Source organism: Cervus canadensis, chromosome 28 (assembly GCF_019320065.1).
Source record: "Cervus canadensis isolate Bull #8, Minnesota chromosome 28, ASM1932006v1, whole genome shotgun sequence".
Classification (NCBI taxonomy): domain Eukaryota; kingdom Metazoa; phylum Chordata; class Mammalia; order Artiodactyla; family Cervidae; genus Cervus; species Cervus canadensis.
Window position 1 is genome coordinate 39,945,073 of NC_057413.1, and position 19,545 is coordinate 39,964,617.

Consider the following 19,545-nt stretch of genomic DNA (forward strand, 5'->3'; position numbering starts at 1 on the left):
ACCAAGAGAAGTCACTGCAGTGAGAAGTCCACACACCACAACTGGAGAGTAGCCCCTGTGCTCTGCAACTGGATAAAGACTGTAGGCAGCAACAAAGACCTGGCGCAACCAAAAAACAGTTTAATAATAAATAAATGAATGCTGAAGAGGATGTGGAGAAAAGGGAACTCTCCTACACGATTGGTGGGAATGTAAATGAGGGCAGCCACTAGGGAAAACAGTATGGAGGCTCCTTAAAAAACTAAAAGTAGTGTTGCCATATTATAATCCAGCAATCCCTCTCTTGGGCATATACTCAGACAAAACTACACTTCAAAAAGACACGCACCCCTATGTTCACAGCAACACTACTGACATTAGCCAAGACAGAAACAACCTAAATGTCCATCAACAGATGAACGGGTAGAGAAGACGCAGGGTGTGTGTGCACATGTATACGTGCATATAGTGGAATGTTATTCAGTCCTAAAAACAGAATGAAGTGATGTCATTTGTGTGACATGGATGGACCCGAAGATTATCATACTAAGTGAAGTAAGTCAAAAAAGGAAGACAAATACCATATGATATCACTTGTATGTGGAATCTAAAATATGACAAAAATGAACCTATCAGAAACAGACTCACAGACATAGAAAACAGACTTGTGGTTGTGGGGGGGTGGGGAGGTCATCGGTGTGGAAGGGAAGGATTGGGAGTTTGGGATTAGCAAATGCAAACTATTGTATATAGGGTGGATAAACAACAAGCTCCTACTGTATAGCACAGGAAACTATATTCAATATCCTGTGATAAACCGTAATGGAAAAGAATAGACACATGTATAACCGAGTCACTTTGCTCTACAGCAGAAACTAACGCAGCACTGCACATCAACTATACTTCAATAAAATTAATTTTTTAAAAAAGAAGTGAAAAGAAACCAAACAAACACAAAATATTGATATAGAACACAGGTTACTAATTCAAACTTAACCAGAATTCTAATCATGGTTAAAATAAAATCTAGAACTTCCCTAGTTCCTTTCCCTTAACCTCTCCAGGACAGATATTAAACAGAGTTAGCTTTACTCCTCATTTGGAGATGGAGTTGGGTTGGTATTATTTCCAGAACTAAAGGAATCCTCAACTGCTCCCAAACAATCACTTCTGATGATGTCTTCTGAGCCTCAGGCCCTATTCCAAACTATATTCCCTATCTACCCTTCCACGCCCCAGTACTTAACTTCTACTCTGCAGTCACCTTTCCTGCCTAAAAGAAACCACTCCTTCCTCTCTGGCCCTCATGGGTCCCGTGACTGACTGCTAGTTAACTTTCCTCCAGTCCTCTCCCATTTAAGTTCTCTGCAACCATCAGCCCTTGGAAACTACCTTTTTCTTCATCTTTAATCCCTTTCTTCTTGTCATGATAAGATTCTCCTGATGCTCCTCTACAAAATCCATGATCTGCAGACTAAGAGGGGATCACAAGATAAGAGGGAAATCCATGAATCTATATACAGTCACCACTATACAGCCCATGGACTGAGAAAATACTGTCTTAAATTTACAAGCACCATTTATTTTAATGCATATAAACTCTGCTTTGATTAATACAACTTGGAATAACTTAAAATAATATAAAATTGGGACGTCTCTGGCAGTCCAGTGGTTAAGACTCTGCACTTCCACTGCAGGGGGCGCAGGTTTGACCCCTAGTTGGGGAATTAAGATCCCAAGGGCTGCCAAGAAACAGCCAAAAAAGAAAAAAGAAAAGAAAATCCGTAATAGTTCTTGGTTGGTGTGTATGTATGTTTAATCAAGGGATGTTAAAAGTACAACGTGAGGCAATTCCCTGGTGGCCCAGTGGTTAGGGCTCAGGTTCAATCCCTGGTCAGGTAACGAAGATTCTGCAAGCCCTGCAGCGTGGCCAAAATAAGAAGGAAGGTAGGACAGGAGGATACGAGGACAGGAGGATGGAAGAAAGAAGGAAGGAAGTACAATGTGGCAGTTTCACGAAATTATGCTTTAAAATAAGAGTCCTCACTGGACTCCTACTTCATATCATATACAAAAATTAACTCCAAATGGAACTTAAACCTAAGAGCTAAATCTATAAACAGGGGTAAAGCTTAATGATCCTGGATTTGCTAACACAGGCCAAATTCTTAAGACATGACAACAAAAACCTGAGATACAAAACAAAAAATGAATGAGTTAGACATCATCAAAATTACGATCTTCTGTGCATCAAATGACATTATCAAAAATGTGAAAAGATGATCTACGGAATGGGAGAAAATTCTTGGAAATTATCTGATAAGGGTCTGGTATCCAAAATATATAAGCAACTCTTACAACTCAAGGAAAAAATGACCAACAGCATTTCTCCAAAGAAGATATACAAAGAGCTGACAAGCATGTGAAAAGATGTGATCAACATCATTAGTCACTAGAAAAGTACAAAGTAAACCCATCACGAGATACCACTTTACACCTACTAGAATGGTTATAATTTTTAAAGTAACAAGTACTGACAAGGATGCAGAGAAATTGGAATCTTCATACACTGCTGGTAGGAATGTAAAACAGTTTAGGCACTGCAGAAAACAGGTGGTTCCTCCAAAAGTTAAACATGAAATTACCATCTGATCTAGCAATTCTGCTCCCAGGTATACACCATACCCCAAAGAACTGAACTGAAAACAGGTACTCTAACCCTCAGACACAAATGCTCATGGCAGTATTATTCATAATAACCAAACAGGAGAAATAACTCAAATGTCCACCAATGCATGAGTAGATAAACAAAATGTGGCATGTACATAAAAGGATTAGTTTTCAGTCATAAAGAGAAATAACATTCTGATAAATGTTACACAGTGGATGAACCTTGACACCATTATGGTTAAGTGAAAGCCAAACTCAAAAAAAAAGTCACATAATGTATAATTCCATTTATATAAAATATGCAGAATAGGTAAATACACAGAGACAGAAAGGAGACTGGTGGACGCCAGGGACTGAAGGAAGGGAAGAATAGGGAGTAACTGATTAATGGGTACAGGGTTTTATTTTGGAATGCTGACTGTTTTGAAACTAGATAGAAGCAGTAGTTGCTAAATGCTACCAACTTATTCACTTTACAATGGTTAATGCTATGTGAACTTCAGCTCAATAAAATAAAACTAGTTTTAAAATCACAGCAATTTTTTAAAAGCTTAAATAGTGCCACCACTATCTTGTTCAGAGTCTACACTCCAGAGGAGTGGCCTTCCAGAAGGTTATCCTTAGTTTCGTTATTATCTCAAATCATTCCCATAAAAGATAAAGGGGATCACTGCCATACCCATTCTTCTCAAAAACTGCCCAATTATACATTTTGAAAAATTTCTGATTAAAAAAATAAACCCAAATATAAACACATTTATTAATTCAAGCCAAAAAGCTAAAAAAAAAAAAAAGTCCTCCAAAGACTTTTAGGTAATATCATACATTTAATCTGCAAGGGAGATTCCAGAAGGAAAAGTAGAAAAATGGGTTAATCCTTCACTGATTTGGTATATAAATAACAACATGTAGTCTTTCTTCCTACAGTTCTCCCACTTCTTGGCAGTGTTTATCAACCATTCTAAACCTAATCATTCACTTCAAAGGCTGACTAGGGCCATCCAATTAGGTTTCAGTTGAAATGAAAGAACTTTATAGGGACATTTCAAAGTTAAAGCAATGAAAAAGAAACTGTACCATAGAGTATAATTTAATGTCTAAATATCAATTAATGTAAAATATTAGCTAGTAAATCTAGTTGAGTGCTTTTTACATTCAAAGCACGACTCTATGAGGTAAGACTACAACACTGAGGCTGAAGAAAGCCAGCCGCATTCCTTTGTAGTCATACTTCAAAGCAAACACTATTACCAGCAAATAGTTCTTCTCCTCAGAAAGTTTCCTTGACAACCCATTGAAAATTTATTGCAAAAACTGAAAACAAAATATTCTTTATTTTCACCAGAGACTTTACTCCTTCCTGCCTTACAGTAAGTGTTTTGCTCAGTAAATTCTTATTCTGAAGCTTGACTTTTAAATACAAATTATCTAAAAAGAAATTGAATGGCAAAGCTCCTAAAAGATTCTGAAAATGACGCTCTAAGGGAGAAAAAAAATCACCATTTATTCAACAAATATTCATTAAGCACTGTAAGAAGCCAGGAACTGGAGATGCAGATTAGAACCTCTGCAACTCTGAGGCAGATCAAAGTGGGGGACCGGCCAACCAAGTACCAGGCCTTTTGTGAAGCTCTCTGCATTGAGACAAATGATATTCAGGCAGAAACGGATAAACAAACCCACAGAACACACCCACCCATATATGAATTCTTGGATTCATGACAACTTAGTATCCTCAAGGACACAGAAAAAAATCACTGTGTTGACTAGGGACAAGTGTGCAGTGAAAAAGGTGGGAATGATAAACCTAATCTGGAGAGATTTACATAAAGGGATGCAGCTAAAACGGTAATGTTTTATTTCTTAAGTTTTAAATTGTTTAATACAACTTTCCAAAAGAATACAATACAGTGAGGAGTGCTTTGTTTGAGGTATGCAGAGAAAATCACAATCACACTGAAAAGTCAGGTTGCAGGGAGATGGTGGGGGGTGGTAAGGGGAAGCTTTTTAAAGGAAGTGATTTGAGTTGAATTCAAGTTAAAGAAGGACACTTGGGGCTTCCCTGGTGGCTCAGTGGTAAAGGATCCACCTGCCAACACAGGAGACACGGGTTCGATCCCCAATCTGGAAAGATCCCACATCCCATGGAGCAACTAAACCCAGCACCACAAATACTGAGGCTGTGCTCAAGAGCCCAGGAGCCACAGCGACTGCAGCCCCAGATCCCCTGCTCCACAATAAGAGCTACAATGAGAAGCCCACACACGGCAACTAGAGAAAAACTTATGCAGCAACCAAGACCCAGCAGAACCAAAAATAAATAAATAAAATAAACAAATCTGGAAAAAAAAGGAGACTCATTCAACAACAACAAAAACCACCAGAAGCCTACCATATGGCCCTGTGCTTAGGATACAAAGCAAGGCAGATACAGCTCCAGCTCTTGAGAAATTTAAAGGTCAACAAGAAGTCAGGTGACTGATTATATTTCAGTGACTACACACCATAATGCTCAGTAAATATTTGATGCTCTTGCCTACAGTATCCAGCCTCCCTTTGCTGTTAGGTGGGACCATTTGACTAGTTTTGCATAATGAAATATGAGCAGAAGAGACATGTGTCACTTTTCGGCTGAGACACGGAGAAGTCAATGTAGTCTCCTCTCCTCCTCACCAAGAACGTGGTGAGTTCCAGTTGGTGTAGATACAAGCCTGAGCCCCTTGAACAGAAGAGAGTTCCTGTGTGGAGGAGAGCCTTTGAAAGCCCATGGCTGATAGGCAACATAACCTAGTCTATCCTGATTAATGGTACGAAAGGTCAGTGAAAGGTCTAAGGACCAGTGCAGTTGATTGCCTCACACCCAATCCCTAAGTACAGCCCCTGACCCATATATACAGGTGGCCAAAAAATGTTTGATGAGCAAATGAAAGAATGGACCAGTAACTAAGGGAACAAACAACTGCTTTTAAAAAAGGAATGAAGACAGCATACAGATGAGGTTAGAGAGGTTGAACAAAAAAGCAGGGGTCTAATTATAAAGAGTTTGGACTGAAACCTGAAGGCAATGAGTAAGTCACTGAGGTTTTTAGAATAAGGAAATGACATAACCCAATTTAGATTTTAGAAAGATCACTCTGACTTGGGCTGGATATGGGCAAACTTGGTAAGAGAATTCACTTCTGCAGTTAATTCAGGCTGAGAAAGAAGGAGGATCAAAGTGGGAGTTGGAAGGAAGTGACACATTTCCAGAAATACAGAAGGAAGAGTCCACAGGGCCAGTGACTGACAGGATGTGGGCCAGGTCAATGGGGGAACTGCCCTCCTAGAGAATGTGAAACGGTGGGTGGAGGAGGGAACCACAAGGAAACTGTCCTCTGAACATGAATTTGAGGGTTCAATGAAATATCTAATGGATAATTCTAGAAGATAATCATATAAATGTTGGAGTGGAGCTAAAAAAGAGGGAAAGAGAAACTTGAGAAACAATGTTCCCAGTCTTTTCCAGCCAGGATGAGACTAATACCAGGAGCTCTAGCTGGAGAAGCTATCCATATTCCCTCTATCTATCGTCCACTCCCTTTGGTCTCTGCTAAGGTTCCATTCCCACAGCCAATAGCATAGTAGGGGTAGATTTGTTCTAGGTTCAGTTCAGTTTAGTTCAGCCACTCAGTTGTGTTCAACTCTTTGAGACCCCACGGACTGCAGCACACCAGGCCTCCCTGTCCATCACCAACTCCCAGAGCTTACTCAAACTCATGTCCTGAGTCGGTGATGCCATCCAACCATCTCATCCTGTCGGCCCCTTCTCCTCCCGCCTTCAATCTTTCCCAGCATCAAGGTCTTTTCCAATGAGTCAGTTCTTCGAATCAGGTGGCCAAAGTATTGGAGTTTCAGCTTCAGCATCAGTCCTTCCAATGACTATTCAGGACTGACTTCCTTTAGGATGGACAGGTTGGATCTTCTTACAGTCCAAGGGACTCTCAAGAGTCTTTGCCAACACCACAGTTCGAAAGCAATTCTTCGGCTTTCAGCTTTCTTTATAGTCCAACTCTCACATTCATACATGACTACTGGAAAAACCATAGCCTTGACTACATGGACCTTTGTCGGCAAAGTAATGTCTTGCTTTTTAATATGCTGCCTAGGTTGATCGTAACTTTTCTTCCAAGGAGCAAGCGTCTTTTAATTTCATGGCTACAGTCAACATCTGCAGTGATTTTGGAGCCCAAAAACATAGTCTCTCACTGTTTCCCCGTCTATCTGCCATGAAGTGATGGGACCATATGCCATGATCTTAGTTTTCTGAATGTTGAGTTTTAAGTCAACTTTTTCATTCTCCCCTTTCACTTTCATCAAGAGGCTCTTTAGTTCCTTTTTGCTTTCTGCCATAAGGGTGGTGTCATCTGCATATCTGAGGTTATTGATATTTCTCCCGGCAATCTTAATTCCAGCTTGTGCTTCATCCAGCCTGGCATTTCAAATAATGTACTCTGCATGTAAGTTAAATAAGCAGGGTGACAATATACAGCCTTGCTGTACTTCTTTTCCAAATTGGAACCAGTCTGTTACTCCATGTCCAGTTCTAACTGTTGCTTTTTGACCTGCATACAGATTTCTCAGGATGCAGGTAAGGTGGTCTGGTATTCCCATCTCTTTTAAAAATTTTCCATAGATTGTTGTGATCCACATAGTCAAAGGCTTTGGCGTAATCAATAAAGGAGATTTTTTCTGGAACTCTTGTGCTTTTTTGATGATCCAGCAGATGTTGGCAATTTGATCTCTGGTTCCTCTGCCTTTTCTAAATCCTATTCCATGTTAAAGTTCTGGAAACTTTTTTTTTTTTTTGGCCACACTGCATGACTTGTGGGATCTTAGTTCCCCAACCAGGAATAAAACCTGGGCCTTCAACAATGGAAAAATCACTCTATATGCTCCATGAAAGTAGAATCCTAACCATTACTGAACTGCCAGGAAATTCCCTGGAAATAATTTTCTTAAAAAAATCAATTATCTTTGGTGATAATCTACAACATGGAAAATACTGACTGGCAAGCTATATATTTTAGATGTATTACTAATTTCCAGAAAACTGAGCAGGCAATAATGCACTTAACATAATATAATTTCCAACAACGCAATGCCCCTGGCATTTGACAGCCCCTCAACAATGTCATTACCACCAGACAGCTCTGCTGGTCGCCCAGATGGCACAAGGGCTGCACCTTATCAAATCCGTGACATGCCCTGCAAACTGCTTTCACAGTCAAGCCCATTCTAACCATTCATGTGTCCCTTCACAAAAATAAGATCAACATAACAGTGAATGTTACCTGCACTTGTCTGGATTCCAAATAAATTTACTATTTTTTACAGAATGTTTTAAAGAACAAGTTCTTGGACACAAGGACCCTATAAAAGGTTTAAAAGATGAGTAAAGCTGAGTATGAGGTGAAATAACTTGTTCAAATTAAGTCAATAAATTATCACAAGGCCAAGCCCTAGTAGTTTCAAGTTCCTTGAGTTTTAGAGTCATTTACCCTTAAGGTCATTCCTCACCCCACCCCACCCCTGCACAGCTCAAAATACTGCTAAAAAGGAAGAACAAATAAACGAAAACAGTTTACAAAATCCCTTCATTTTCTAGCTAACCAGGTTGCTTATTTAACAAAAGAGGAAATTCCCTGCCAAGTACAAGGACTGTGCTATGAACAGATATTATGCAATTTTTACTTTGGGAGGAACAAGGTATTTCAAGAACAGGTATCGCTCCTCAGCATGTGTCCCAGGTATGGAGTATACTGCTAGAGTCCTAAGTGACCGAGTGTCCTGCCCTGCCTTTCCAAATGAATGTCCAAAGGTTAACACACTGCACTGTACATTACCTGGTATGCAATGACTTTTTTTAATTTTGAAAAAGATGACTAAAGAAACGCAGTTAACTTGGCTGTATTTGCAAGTTATATAAAGAAGACTTAAAGTTGCTGGATCACACTGTATGAACATAACCTACCGGAATGATTGAGTTGTTCCTGTAAACCTTAACTCCTCCCCATAACTCTTAGAAATACTGAAAAAGCTGGGGGGGGCTAAGGGAGACTAACACTAGGGGGAATACAACAGCAGCTACTAGTATTTCTTCAGTGCCCATTTTGGCCTAGGTGCTGCCATTTTACATTCTACTTTCACTATACTATCCCTAATATTCAAACCATCATACAAGGCAGGCATTATGTAATCTTTACCATTATAGTGATGAGGAAACCAAGCTTTAGATGATTTGGTGATGTGGTGAGGGGTACAGAAAGGGTGAGCACTGAGCCAGGATTCAAACCAGTGTATATGCCTGACTCTGACCGCCAGACAACTGAGTAGTTCTCACAGAGATCATATGATCCACAAAGCCAAAAATATTTACTATCTAGTCCTTTACGGAAGAAGTTTGCCAACCCTTGATCTAACAAAGGGCCCAAGCAGCCACAGCATCATGTTAGTAAGGACTATTATGAGGGAATGAAGATTACGAGAGGATCCCAGAATACTTCTCAAGAGGGAACACTTGAACTAAACCTAGAGGAGAAATTTACTGAGCCCAGAAAGGAGAGGGTTCCAGGCAAGGGGCACTGCAATCACACAGCCACACATGCAGCAAACAGTATATTATAGCCAGAGAATGCTGAGAAACTCAAGCAGTTTAATATGGTGAAAGGTGCAAGATGGGAAGGAGGAAGAGGGCAACAGAGGAAGCTGATAAATTAACTGAGTCTAGTATAAAAAGTTCATACAGGAAGCACATAAAAGAGTTACAATAACTGAATGCAACTGGGAGTCCTCCTTGGTTTTTGAGAAGAGAGATGGCGATCTCACTTGTGTTTCAGAAGCTTGAATCTGGAAGCTGAATGAATGCTGGGTGGGGGTGGGATAAGTTCAGTTAGAGAGGATAAGGGAGCTGGACGTAACCAAGGTCCCGGGAGAAGAAGAGACTGATACAAGTCATATTTAGGAGACAGCTAGGACAACTGGTAGCTAACCAGAAATTACAGTGCTGTAAAAGGGATGCAGAGGCTATGACTTCTAACTGAGGTCAGTAGGTGGAAATCGATACTCATTTTTCAGAAGAGAGAAATACAGAAGAGAAGCAGGTAGGAAAGGGAGAAATAGTCTGAGATATTACAGGAAAAGTTAAGCTTCCTACACTCTCTCTATACTATGGGAATTTCTAAAACCTCAACTTAAACGTTAATTTGAAAGCATTCATCTGAGAAACAATGGCTGCCTCTGTACAGTACACTTGGCAACACTAAGGAGGAGGAGGCATTTCACATTAAAACCTTGTGTATAGCTTGAATATTTTAGAACAAGCATTTCAGACTTTTATAATTGGACAAGAAGAATGCCAAGCATTATTCCCAAGGAAATTTCTGACAGCCAAATGGAGTGAATGAAATATTTAGAATGCTTGAGTTTCTTGAGTTCATTAAAAATAAATAAAGCCACAGGAACAGCATTCCTGACATCCAAAAACTACATTATTTTCCCACACACAGTCCCAGGACTATATAAATACAGTGTAAAAAAGCAGGTATTATGTCCTCAAAGTAGCATCAACATATTAATCAAATTTCCACCTAATATAAAATGTAGAAGTTTAAACCACAGTTGTATGCTGTCTACTTTTTAGAGGAGGGCAGTAAGGAGACATGGATCACAGGTGTGCTTTATACCAATCAGCCACACAACTGGAAAAAATAAAAGCTATACTTCACCTTTCTCAGTTTTAAAATGAGGTACTCCAATTAATTCCTAAACCCCTTCCAGCATTAACATTCTATTATTCTAAATGTACACAGTAGTGTGTCTAAAATTGTAGTTTCCAATTCCACTTTTTTTCAATGATACACAAGCTAACAAAAAAAGTACAAGAGAACAGACAGTTGAAAAGCAAGTCTTCTCTTTCATTTCCGGCCTTCTCTCCTACCTCCATCTCCAAATTGCTTCTTAATGAAACTTTCTTAAATATTTGCTCCCCTCTTTATTAACACAAATAGTAACTCATCACCACAGTTCCACCTTTTTTCACATAAACCATGGAGATCATTTCATCACTACATACCAAAGAGCCTTTTTTCTAATGACCACGTGGTTTTTTTAAAAACTTATTTTAGAAAATTCCAAACATACACAAAAGTAGAGAAGAAAATACAATGGACCTCCAGGTAATCACTGTTTGTGTGCTTAGTCACTCAATCATGTTCAACTCTTTGCAACCCCATGGACTGTAACCCACCAGGCTACTCTGTCCATGGGACTCTCCAGGCAAGAATAAATGAAGCGGGTTTTCATTTCCTTCTCCAAGGGATCTTCCTGACCCAGGGATAGAATCAGCGTCTCCTGCATTGGCAGGTGGATTCTTCACCCTGAGCCGCCACCCGGGAAGCAATACAATAAATACTGATGATAAAATTTACCAAACAAAAGCTTTTGGGGGGATCTTCAATAATGTTTAAGAGTGTAAAAGGATTCTGAGATTAAAAAAAAAAGGGGCTTGAGAACTGATGGAAAGGCTAGGAGAGATTCCAGGTCACGACGGTAAATACCATGTATGCAGGAGGTAGGGCTTTAAAAAAATATACCACAACATCACTATTATAACCAGCAAAATTAACAATTTGTTATAATCATCTAATGAACAGGCCATATTCAACTATCTCCAATTGCTTCAAAAATGCTATTTTACAACTTGCTTATTTAAATGAAGACCCAAACTAGGTTCATACACTGCATTTGGTTGATATGACTTAAGACTTACTCTAAAGCAGTCCCCTCTCCTGGCCCTTTGTTTTCAAGCCATTTATTTATTGAAGTAAACAGATCATTCATTCTGTACTGTTTCCCACTTTTCAACACTTGCCAGTGCCATCCCTTGTGGTAACCTTCAACTTGCTCCTGTAGACCCCATATGTCCTGCCCCAGGTCATTAGATCTTGAAGCTTGGCCAGTTTTAGATTTGGTGTTTTGGCAAGGAAACTTTGTGGAAGTGCTAAATACTTCCCTATATTGTGAGTTACAGAATATGTGACATTACTTTTAGTGATGAGAGGATGAAACTGTGGTTTTAAAAGTGCTGTCACATGATTTGTACATTACAGAGCTCACCACCAGCCTTCCATTTAATGGTGTTAGCATCTATTAATGACAGTCATCTGTACCTATGATATCTTTAGGGAATGCAAGTGGCAATTTTCTAACTGTACTGCCCCTTTTGTATATATTGATTAGCTGAAATTCTACAAATAAAATTCTTTATCAACTGTTTGATTACAGGTAAATATAGGGAAGGCAAAGTAAATGCTTGATATTTTTTCTCATTTACTAATTTTCAGAATAACAAGATACTGTCCCAAAAATACCCCCAAACACTGTTATTGTTGCATCATTAACTAGACTTTTTTCAATTCATGTGTTTCAACCAACTGCAGTCATTAAAATCTTGATGCTCTCATCTTTAACTAGCAAGAGCTACTCCAGAGTGATTCCTGTCCCCTTTTACCTCCAGCGTTTCATCACTGTTGTTAAGTTGCTCAGTCATGTCCCATTCTTTGCGACCCCATAGACTGCACACGCCAGGCTTCTCTGTCCTTCACCATCTCCTGGAGTTTGCTCAAACTCATGTCCCTTGAGTCAGGGATGTATTCCAACCATTTCATCCTCTGTTGTCCCCTTCTCCTGCATTCAATCTTTCCTAGCATCAGGTTCTTTTCTAATGAGTCAGGTCATTTCTAATGAGTCAGCTCTTCGCAGCAGGTGGCCAAAGTAGTGGAGCTTCAGCTTCAGCATCAGTCCTTCCAATGAATATTCAGGACTGATTTCCTTTAGGATTGACTGGTTTGATCTCCTTGAAGTCCAAGAGACTCTCAAGAGTCTTCTCCAACACCACAGTTCAAAAGCATCAATTCTTCAATGTTCAGCCTTCTTTATAGTCCAGCTCTCACATCAATACATGACTACTGGAAAAACCATAGCTTTGATTAGAGGGACTTTTGTCAGCAAAGTAATGTCTCTGCTTTTTAATATGCTGTCTAGGTTTGTCAAAGATTTTATTCCAAGTAGCAAGTGTCTTTTAATTTCATGGCTGCAGTCACCATATGCAGTGATTTTGGAGCCCAAGAAAATAAAGTCGGCCACTGTTTACCTTTTCCCCCCATCTATTTGTCATGAAGTGATGGGACCGGATGCCATGGTCTTCATTTTTTGAATGTTGAGTTTTAAGCCAACTTTTTCACTTTCCTCTTTTACCTTCATCAAGAGGTTCTTTAGTTCCTCTTCACTCTCTGCCATAAGGGTGGTATCATCTGCATATCTGAGGTTATTGATATTTCTCCCTGCAATCTTGTGCTTCATCCAGCCCAGCATTTTGCATGATGTACTCTGCATATAAGTTAATAAGCAGGGTGACAATATACAGCCTTGATGTACTCCTTTCCCAATTTGGAATCAGTCTGTTGTTCCATGTCTGGTTCTAACTGTTGCTTCTTGACCTGCATACAGATTTCTCAAGAGACAGGTAAGGTGGTCTGGTATTCCCATCTCTTTAAGAATGTTCCACAGTTTGTTGTGATCCACACAGTCAAAGGCTTTAGCATCAATGAAGCAGATGTTTTTCTGGAATTCTCTTGCTTTTTCGATGATCCAGCCGATGTTGGCAGTTTGACCTCTGGTTCCTCTGCCTTTTCTAAATCCAGCTTGAACATCTGAAAGTTCATGGTTCATGTACTATTGAAGTCTGGCTTGGAGAATTTTGAGCATTACTTTGCTAGCGTGTGAGATGAGTGCAATTGTGCAGTAGTTTCAGCATTCTTCGGCATGGCCCTTCTTTGGGACTGGAATGAAAACTGACCTTTTCCAGGCCTGTGGTCACTGCTGAGTTATCCAGATTTGCTGGCATATTGAGTGCAGCACTTTCACAGCATCATCTTTTAGGAGTTGAAATAGCTCAGCTGCAATTCCATCACCTCTGCTAGCTTTGTTCATAGTGATGCTTCCTAAGGCCCATTTGACTTCACATTCCAGTATGTCTGGCTCTAGGTGAGTGATCACACCATCGTGGCTATCTGGGTCATGAAGATCTTTTTTGTATAAGTCCTTCTGTGTATTCTTGCCACCTCTTCTTAATATCTTCTGCTTCTGTCAGGTCCATACATACCATTTCTGTCCTTTACTGTGCTCATCTTTGATGGAATGTTCCCTTGGTAGCTCTGCTTTTCTTGAAGAGATCTCTAGTCTTTCCGATTCTGTTGTTTTCCTCTGTTTCTTTGCATTGAGGAAGGCTTGCTTTCTCTCCTTGCTAATCTTTGTAACTCTGCATTCAAATGGGTGTATGTTTCCTTTTCTCCCTTGCCTTTAGCTTCTCTTCTTTTCATAGCCATTTATAAGGCCTCCTCAGAAAACCATTTTGCCTTTCTGCATTTCTTTTTCTTGGGGATGGTCTTGATCACTGCCTCCTGTACAATGTCACAAACCTCTGTCCATAGTTCTTCAGGCACTCTATCAGATCTAAGTCCTTGAATCTATTTGTCACTTCCACTGTATAGTCATAAGAGATTTGATTTAGGTCATACCTGAATGGTCTAGTGTTTTTCCCTACTTTCTTCAATGTAAGTCTGAATTTGGCAATAACGAGTTCATGATCTGAGCCACAGTCAGCTCCCAGTCATGTTTTTGCTGACTGTATAGAGCTTCTCCATCTTTAGCTGCAAAGAATATAATCAATCTGATTTCAGTGCTGACCATCTGATGATATCTACGTGTACAGTCTTCTTTTGTATTGTTGGAAGAGGGTGCTTGCTATGACCAGTATGTTCTCTTGGCAAAATATGTTAGCCTTTGACCTGCTTCGTTTTGTACTCCAAGGCTAAATTTGCCTGTTACTTCAGGTAGCTCTTGACTTCCTACTTTTGCATTCCAGTCCCCTATAATGAAAAGGACATCTTTTTGGGGTGTTATTTCTAGAAGTTCTTATAGGTCTAAATAGAACCATTCAACTTCAGCTTCTTCAGCATTAGTGGTTGGGGCACAGACTTGGATGATTGAGATACTGAATGGTTTGCCTTGGAAACAAACAGAGATCATTTTGTTGTTTTTGAAATTATACCCAAGTACTGCATTTTGGACCCTTTTGTTGACTATGAGGTCTAATCCATTTCTTCTAAGGGATTTTTGCCCACAGTAGTAGATATAACGGTCATCTGAGTAAAGTCACCCATTCCAATCCATTTCAGTTCACTGATTCCTAAAATACTGATGTTCACTCTTGCCGTCTCCTGTTTGACCACTTCCAATTTATCTTGATTCATGGACCTAACACTGTGGGTTCCTATGCAATACTGTTCTTCATGGCATCAGACTTTACTTTCACCACCAGATACATCTACAACTGGGCGTTGCTTCCACTTTGACTCAGGCTCTTCATTTCTTCTGGAGGTATTGCTCTGCTCTTCTCCAGTAGCATTTTGGGCACCTGCTGACCTGGGGAGTTCGTCTTTCAGTGTCATATCCATGTGCCTTTTCATGCTGTTCACGGGGTTCTCAAGGCAAGAATACTGAAGTGGTTTGCCATTCCCTTCTCAGGTGGACCACATTCTGTCAGACCTCTCTACCATGACTCGTCCATCTTGGGTGGCCCTACACGGCATGACCTATAGTTTCATTGAGTTAGACAAGGCTGTGATCCATGTGATCAATTTGGTTAGTTTTCTGTGATTGTGGCTTTCATTCTGTCTGTCCTCTGATGGATGAGGCTAAGAGGCTTGTGGAGGCCTCCTTGTGTGAAAGACTGGCTGTGACTAAAATTGGGTCTTGCTCTGCTCTGGTGGGCAGGGCCATGCTCAGTAAATCTTTAACCTAATTTTCTGCCAATGGGTGGGGCTGTGTTCCCTCCCTATAGTTTGGCCTTACATGAAAGATGGCAGAATAGGACAGGCGCTCATCTTCTCCCGTGAGAACATCAAGGTCCACAACTAGCTGCTGAACAACCATCAACAGCAGGATGGATCCCACCAAAAATAGATACTTGGCATCCAAGGGCAAAGGAGAAGCCCCAATAAGATGGCAGGAGGGGCAAAATAGCATTTAGTACTTCATTATAAAAGTTTTTAAACATATAACTCAGTTTTAAGAATTATACAGTAACCACTCATGTGCCCATCACTGAGATTCTACCAGTAATGCTTTATAAATTTTATCTCATATCTTTTTGATATAAATCTTTAACCTTAGTTTTCTTGCTTTTTGTCATTGTAAGATATCTCAGGCTCATGTTAAGTATTTCTTGTTCCAGATTTGAATTCAGCTATTTCTCTAAGAAGCCTTGGTTCCTTGTAGTGGGAAATGATATTTAGAGACCTGGATTTGAGTAATTGCTGCCACTGTGTTGTCACTGTTCCTTAGGTTTTTCAATAAGACAGGAAATACATATTATTTAAAAAAAATAAAAGAGTAATAATTGAAAAGAAAAATAAATTACAGGTCATACGAATATTTCCATTTCAAATTTAAAGCCTCAGTTCAGTTGCTCGGACATGTCCGACTCTTTGCGACCCCATGGACTGCAGCACACCAGGCTTCCCTGTCCATCACCAACTCCCAAAGCTTACCCAAACTCAAGTCCATCAAGTTGGTGATGCCATCCAACCATCTCATCCTCTGTTGTCCCCTTCTGCTCCTGCCTTCAATCTTTCCCAGCATTGGGGTCTTTTCCAGTGAGTCAGTTCTTTGCATCAGGTAGCCAAAATATTGGAATATCAGCCTCAGCATCAGTCCTTCCAGTGACTATTCAGGACCGATTTCCTTTAGGATGGACAGGCTGGATCTCCTTGCAGTCCAAGGGACTCTCAAGAGTCTTCGCCAACACCACAGTTCAAAAGCATCAATTCTTTGGTGCTCAGCTTTCTTTATAGTCCAACTCTCACAACCATACATGACTATTGGAAAAACCATAGCTTTGACTAGATGGATCTTTGTTGGCAAAGTAATGTCTCTGCTTTTCAATATGCTGTCTGGGTTGGTCATAGCTTTTCTTCCAAGGAACAAGCATCTTTTAATTTCATGGCTGCAGTCAACATCTGCAGTGATTTTGAAGCCCCCCAAAATCAAAGCCTACTAAGGTTTTTAAAGGGCTTCCCAGGTGGTGCTAGTGGTAAAGAACCCACCTGCCAATGCAGGAGACCTAACAGACCTGGGTTTAATCTCTGGGTCAGGAAGATCCACTGGAGGAGGAAATAGCAACCCACTTCAATATCCTTGTCTGGGAAATCCCACGGACAGAGGAGCCTGGCAGGCCCCAGTTCATGGGGTCACAAAGAGTTGGACACAACTGAAGTGACTTAGCACAAGCTTTTTAACTTCTTGTATTTTATGCTTTTGTGTTTTATGCTGAAAATAACAAGATAATTTTCTACTTGAGTTGTCCTATAATAGTTTCAAATTAACAGTACTATTAACCATAAAACTACTAAGTACAATTTAAGATTTCTCTGTAGTTCTTCTTAGCCTAAGGATAGATCCCACTAGATATGGTTGACCAAAATACTGTTTTAAAGTCACATGAAAGATTCTCTGTAAAATGATGCCACTAAATTGATAGACAGTCAAATTCATTTATTTCTGTCATTTTGATTATTAACACTGTGTGTTTTGTTGCAAGACATATAATTCATGCACACTGGAATGTATAGATCATCAGGGTACAGTATGATGACTCTGACTTATACAAGACTTGAACCCACACACCTACTAAGATGCATGTTTCCATCTCCCGAGAAAGTTCCATGTGCCTCTTTCCTGTCTATATTCCTGACTCAAAGACAGTCACTATTACGAATTATACTATCACAGATAGTTTTGTTTGTTCTGGTCCTTCATGTAAATGATATCCCACAGAAGCCACTGGAGAATTTTATAGTATACAGATGTACCGTAATTTATTTAACCAGCCCTCTTGACAGACATTTTGGGCATTTCCAGTTTCTGCTGTTAAAACAATGCTACAGGGCTTCCCTGGTAGGCTCAGTGGTAAAGTATTCACCTGCCAATGCAAGAAACACGGGTCTTGGATCCTCATCTGGGACTATCCCACATGCTGCAGAGTAACTAAGCCCAAGCACCAGAACTATTGAGCCTGTGTTCTAGAGCCTGGAGCTGCAACTACGGAAGCCCATGCACCCTAGAACCAGTGTTCCTCAACAAGAGAAGCCACCGAAATGAGAAGCCTGTGCGCCACATAACCCTTACTTGCCACAACTAAAGCCGGTGCAGCAACAAATACCCAGCACAGTCATAAGTAAATAAAATTATTTTTTAAATGCTACAATAAATAGCCCTACCATTTTCCATATGTGAATACACAGGCAGAATTCATCCATTCATCCACTTTCATTCAATGAATATTCACTTGGTACCTACTCAGTGCCAATCACTGAGGCACTGTGGGTAGAGCAACGAGCAAAACAAAGACCCTGCTCTTGTGGAACATACAATCTAATAGATTAATCTGGGGAGAACTGCAACATCTTCTACTCCATGAACAAGGTGTAGCTTTCCACATACCTAGTTCCTTCAAATTGTTCCTTTTTTAAAAATTTTTTTCCCTGAGTCCCGACCCATCCTTCCCCCTAAATCGTTCCTTTTATGACTTGAATTAGATAGCATAATTAAAAGGTCCCAGCCCAGTCCAAGATTGCAATGAAATTATCTCATGCTTTCTTTTAGCAATTTATGGTCTTTTAAATGTGTATACTTCCTATCCATAATGGAAATTATCCTGATAGTGAAGAATCCAATTTCATATTTTTCTAGATGACCAGTTGCTCCTACATGCATTCTGTTCTGTTGATTTGTCTGTCTACTCATGATCCAGTTCAACAGTTTTATATATATACATATTTTTTTTAATTTGGCTGTTACCAGGTCTTAGTTGGGGCACATGAGATCTTCAATCTTCACTGCAGCATGTGGGATCTTATACTTTCAGCATATAGGATCCAATTCCCTGACCTGCAATGAAGGAGAGACCTGGGTTTGGAAGATCCTCTGGAAAAGAGCATGGCAACCAGGCTTCTGGCCTGGAGAAGTCCACGGACAGAGGAGCCTGGCGGGCTACAGTCCATGGGGTCACAAAGAGTCAGACATGACTGAGCAACTTTCACTTTCCCTGACGTGGGTCCCCCTGTGCTAGGAGCTCGGAGTCTTTGCCAAGGATCATCAGGGAAGTCCTAGCATTCTATTTAACTATTAGAACTTTGCAATATGGTTTAAATGAACTAGACATCACTACTCTCAACCTTCACTTTTCTTTTTCAGAATTTTACTGGCTATTCCTCTATGTTTGCTTATCCATTTGAACTTTAGAAATTGCTCTTGTGGTTTAAAGAAAACTACTTGTAATTTCTACAAAAATCAAGTTAAATTTATAGATTAACTCACCAAGAATTTACATCTTATGGTATTGAACCTTCCTACTTAAGAATATTTGTTCAAATCCTCTCAATAACACTTTTATTTTCTTTGCACAGATCCTGCCCATTTCTAAAGGTTATTCTTTCCTGTTATTGATATAACTCTATCCTATCACTTGGGCTTCCTAAGTGGCTCAGTGGGAAAGAATCCACCTACCGATGCAGGAGATGCAGGTTCAATCCCTAGGTCAAGAAGATTCTCTGGAGAAGGGAATGGCAATCCACTCCAGTATTCTTGCCTGGAGAATCCCATGGACAGAGGAGCCTGGCGGGCTATAGCCCATGGGGTCACAAAAGAGTTGGACATGACTGAGTGAGCATGCGTGTTTATTGCTTATTATTTTTAAAAAAGTCAAATTCTTACCGGTTGGTTACTACTAAAAGAACA

General features: G+C 40.0%; 1 protein-coding gene across 1 annotated transcript in view; it reads right to left on the reverse strand.

The window, feature by feature from the left end:
• The window catches only part of NUDT3 (nudix hydrolase 3), a 112,597-nt gene that overhangs the window by 52,971 nt on the left and 40,081 nt on the right, over nt 1-19,545 (reverse strand). The window lies entirely within an intron of this gene.